Source organism: Juglans microcarpa x Juglans regia, chromosome 8S (assembly GCF_004785595.1).
Source record: "Juglans microcarpa x Juglans regia isolate MS1-56 chromosome 8S, Jm3101_v1.0, whole genome shotgun sequence".
Classification (NCBI taxonomy): domain Eukaryota; kingdom Viridiplantae; phylum Streptophyta; class Magnoliopsida; order Fagales; family Juglandaceae; genus Juglans; species Juglans microcarpa x Juglans regia.
The window spans coordinates 2,243,098-2,248,408 of NC_054609.1; positions in this window are offsets into that span (position 1 = coordinate 2,243,098).

Genomic DNA, 5,311 nt, shown 5'->3' on the forward strand with positions numbered 1-5,311 from the left:
TATGTGGATAACGGAAATGCCTCTGCTCCTCTCGACCTTTCTTCGCACTTTGAAAGTGAGGGCAAAGTGTGCTATATATATATATATATATATATATATATATATATATATATATTTGCCATCTTACCAAAATACTCCCAAAATCTCAGTTGAATTTCTGGGGGTGCCCTACTAGTAATGGTATAACGCATTCCAGTTCTAGAGGGAGGGAGGTTCAATAGAACTATGGAAAAGAGTTCGCACGTCTAGATCTCAATGCGACGCCGTTCAATTTCTTTCCTCCAATATTTAATAAGTAATGTTAAATACAGTAATGTAAGTATTGTGCATTTCTTTTAAAATTTGTGCAAGTGTCATACATTCATTTTGAAAAAAATAGAGTCTATTATTAAAATTTTAATCTTTTAATATGGATCTTATATTTATTATTTTTTAAAAAAGAATGTGGTGCTTGCAAAATTTATTACAAAATATTTTAAAATATGTTGGGAACCTTTTGAATTCTAATGATTGGTTTGAGAAAAATATATAAATTCAAGGGACTTGAATAATAAATTTTCTTTATAAATCTCTAATTTTACCAATATGAGGGAGCTTCATAGTTTCTAAACCAATTGAACATACACAAACAAAAAGCACTAAATATATTGTACAAAGTTACCGAAGTGTCAAAACTGTCTGAATATTATACAAACTAATACCTATCAAATCATGGTTGTCTTCATACGTCATTCTTTGAGTAGCTATACAGTTTTCACCTTTGTATCATGAGTAGATAAAATGTTATACCGAATTCAAGAGATCATTTAAAGAATGGGTCATGAACCCAACTAGTAAAGGGCATCTTACTAAGATTCACAACTTCCAAAAAGAGTAGTAAAACTTATGCATAATCCACTACTTTACCTAACACCTGACTTCAAAACTTTTATAATTCGTTCCAATTTCAACTTTGCAAAACGCAGCAAACGTCGATATATGGCATAACTATAAATATTATCTCAAATTAGGAAAGTCGCAAATATCATTAAACTAAAATATTAATATAATTTGAGATTCTTCACTTATAATCCATTCAATCCTCGTCCTCGTCGTTCTTTTCTTCTTCTTCATCTTTCTCTTCATCATTCTCCTCTTCATCATCTTTCTCTTCATTTTCATTCTCTATTTGATTTTGTCCTAAAGCTTGAATATAAATTCAAATGAGGGTCCAAAAATTCCAAAATAAGATTAATTGATATCAACTAAACATATGTGGGGTGCTCACCTGTGCATGCATGAATGTGTTTACTAAGTTTCGCAATTCAGTTAATTCGTTCCGCATTTTATTAAACTCTTTCTTGGATATACCAACTTTTTTGCGTAGAAGTTAGTAGTGAATATTGACAACTTTGCCTTGTAGGGGTTGGCCCAAACCCCAAACCGCGCACACGTCCAGGCCGTTCTTGGCCCATAACTTTAGAATAAACATCATCTGATGCCCAAGCCATTGCTCCTCCAGACCCCATTTCTATGAGATTTATATCATGTATTAAAAGTTCCTCCATCTCAGCCTATAATAAATAACAAAAAATACACATTCTTCATCTTATAAATCCATTAAAATTAAAAAGTAATAAACTTGAAAATAAACATATACCACTTTCTTCCTCGTCTCATCATCGTATCCAAGCCCTAACTCATTCATACACTTCTTCGCCTCGTATGTATTTTTAGGCAATGTTGCTCCTGGTGGGAGCAACTTATTCACAAATTCAAGCAGTTCTGTAAATATGCTATTACTCAATCCACCCAAACACTTCATATTCCAGAGACGTACGATAGCACTACACTTAGTTTGTTTTGTGCACCCTTCATATAATGGCTTATCAGCATATTTCAACATATTGTAAAATTTATTAACTCTCTCATTAGAATCTTGTCGATTTTCATATTGCACTCCAGCTTCCACACCTATTTCAGGCCCAATACCTTCAATTATTTCAGGATCAAATATAGGAAAAACGTCATGTGACATAGTTGTCATCCCACTGAAGCCTTCATCTATTTGCTCATTATTGTTTTGGGCATCAGTAGCATGGTAAGATGCCTCCCCTTTTCTCTCCTTATAAGCATGACAAATGGTGTAACCTTGAGAAATTCCATAGCTAATCAAATGATCATATACTATGTTGGGCATGAACATCACACATAATCCACATTTTCTACATGGGCAACAAATCGATGAATATGTAGGAAAATTCTCACATGCAAACTTCAAAAACTTCTTGACACCATCAACTTACTCTTTTGTATGTTGAGATTTTTTATTCAACTTTTGTCCATAGCTTAACTATATTTAAAATATGAAAACAGAACTGAATGACAATGCAAGATCATCAATAACTTAAAATATAGTATGAAAAATAATATTGAATGAGAACTAAATGAGAATGCAAGATCATCAATATTATGTAAAATCTAAATTTGTCTCGAATAATTGATATTTTTATTTTATCTCATGATGATATATTATGATTGATATAATATCGCATAATTAATATTTTTATTTCATGCGCAATACTATTTTTGTGGATATTTATAATCTTTTAAGAAATGGAAAACAATATTTAAGACTAGATTAACATGGTACTTGATCAGTGATTAGCAAATTTTCTGTCGACTTGTTGGGATTGCATGTGCCACATAAGTCCAACAAACTGTAGGTTAAAAACTAATTTTGATCTGTCATAATGCTTCATAGCTTTTCTAATCTAGGAAAAATTGTTTGGATTCAGAGATGAGTTGAGATAATTTGTGAATATTAAAATAAAAATTAAATTGTTTATTATATTTTGTGTAGAAATTTAGAAAAATTATTTTGGTATTTGAAAAAGTTGAATTGTTTATTATATTTTGTGTAAAAATTTAAAAAAATTATAATAATAAAATGAGATAAGTTGTAGTGAATTTTAAATTCAAACGAGATATTTTCTTAATGCCTATTTGCATGCTGTTCCTAATGCACTGGCAGACTATTTGCCTGCCCCTTGTCCATCAATTTCCTTGTCTTTCCTCCCATTCCAATCAATTAAATCAACATCCATCTAGTACTGCATGTTATTAATTACCTTGCATGTTATATGCTTTTAACTCACTTTCTATGCCAGCCATTCATATATAAACATATACTCAAATATACAGTTTAACTAATATAGTTAATTAATAATGTCTATATATATATATATATTATATTAAAGAGAAATGCGTTAGTCATAAAGAGAATTCTTAAAAATAAACATACAAACTAAATTTAATGTATCTTTTGTTACAAAGTAAATTTAATATATCATATGAAGTTAATTATGTCAGTTTATGATCAGTTTATTTTTTTGAGATTTTTTTGGGACTTTAGCATTTGATCTCATATATTAATTAACTGCTATTTATGCTTATACACGAGTATTCGTGAGAGTTTTTAAATGATTTAGTCATGCATGCACCATGCCGTCTTCTAAATAAAGAATAAAAGAAAAGATATATTTAGTCATGCAGTCTTCTGTATACATGACTTAAAAATCAAACGATCATTATGATCCATATTCCATAGACTAATATCTAATGCATGCATGATAGTTTTGGCAAAGGGAAGCAGCAGCCTCGAGGCAACAACTGCAGTACTTGCAAGAATGCCACAGGTAGGGTACTGATAGAGTACTTTCTGCATTGTTTGAGGAAGGAAAAGATGAAATAGATTTTTATGAGAGGCATATGGGGTATGAACTATGGAAAGTCGTGCAAATTCTGTTAAGCTAATTCCATCTGTAACAGAGTTTTAAAATATTTTGTGAGTTGAAATATTCAGGACTTTTTCACGTGTAATGATTTTATATATAGCAATTATTAAATTATTTTTATGTGATTTGATTTGTAATTTTTTTATTATATGAATAATGACCTATTATATTATATTTATTATTAATTTATATATTATATATTCTTTATTGTGGTATATCATATTATTGGTGCGTTAATCTAAACGTTGTTAAATAATATTATGCGCTGATAACGTTTTCGAAGTAGCGTTTATATTAATGTCGTTAATTTAACAAATGGGCCGACAACGAAATAGTGTCGATGTTTACATTACGCCATTAATTTATGGATTACAAGGACAACGTCCTTGTGGCAACGTTTAGATAAATATCGTTAATTTATTCAATATGTGGTCAACGTACTATTAATGACATTTAAATACATGCCACCAATTTATATGATGCATCAATAATATAATAGCAGTGAAGTTTATGGTAACGCCACTATTTAATTAGTGGCAGCGTTTATGTTAATGTCGTTAATTTAATAAATGTGCCCCAACGTACTATTGGTGGCATTTAAATAAATAGCGACAATTTATATGATACGCCGACAACATACTAACAGTAGCATTTATGGTAACGCCGCTATTTAAATTAGTGGCGGCGTTTAGCTAAATGTCGTTAATTTATTCAATGTGTCGCTAACGTAATATTAGTGGCGTTCAAATAAATGCCACCAATTTGTATGATTCACCAACACCATACTACTAGCGACATTTATTGTAACGCCGCTATTTGTATTAATAGCGGCGTTTAGATAAACGTCGTTAATTTTTTTAATGTGTCCCCAACGTACTATTGGTGACGTTTAAATAAATGCTGCCAATTTATATGAAGCGTTGGCAATGTATTAGCAGCAGCGTTTATTGTAACGCCACTATTTTATGCAATCGAATGACAACGAACTAATGGTGGCATTTCTGTATATGTCGTTAATTTATGAAAGCTAGCGGCGTTTACAAAAATGCCGCAAAATGGTATATAAACGCCATTAATGAGATTTTCAAGTATTGGCGTTTTTTGAAAAATGCCAACATATGAAAATAGCGACCACCCACTACCGACGGATGGTTACGCCGAAAAAGAAAAAACTGTGGCTAATTAATTAGTGGCACTTTTTTGGACAGTTGCCAGCGTTTATCGAACGACGACAATTCTGTCTCTTTTTGTAGTGATTGTAGCTCAAAGTTGGAGTTCAATGATTACCAAATCCAATGCCAATGTTTTAACCTCCAAACCATTCAAATGTTGATGAAATCTCTATTTTAAAGAGGCCGATGACAATGCTCTAAGGAATGGATATTAAAGAGTAATTCATATCTTTGATCCATCCCCATTGTTTACTAGTCTTATATCATCTAATAATGAAGAGTTATTTTATTCTGAAATCGATGTGTGGAATATATTATTTACATCACTTAAATGTTAATATTTTATTAGTAATATTCAAGCTT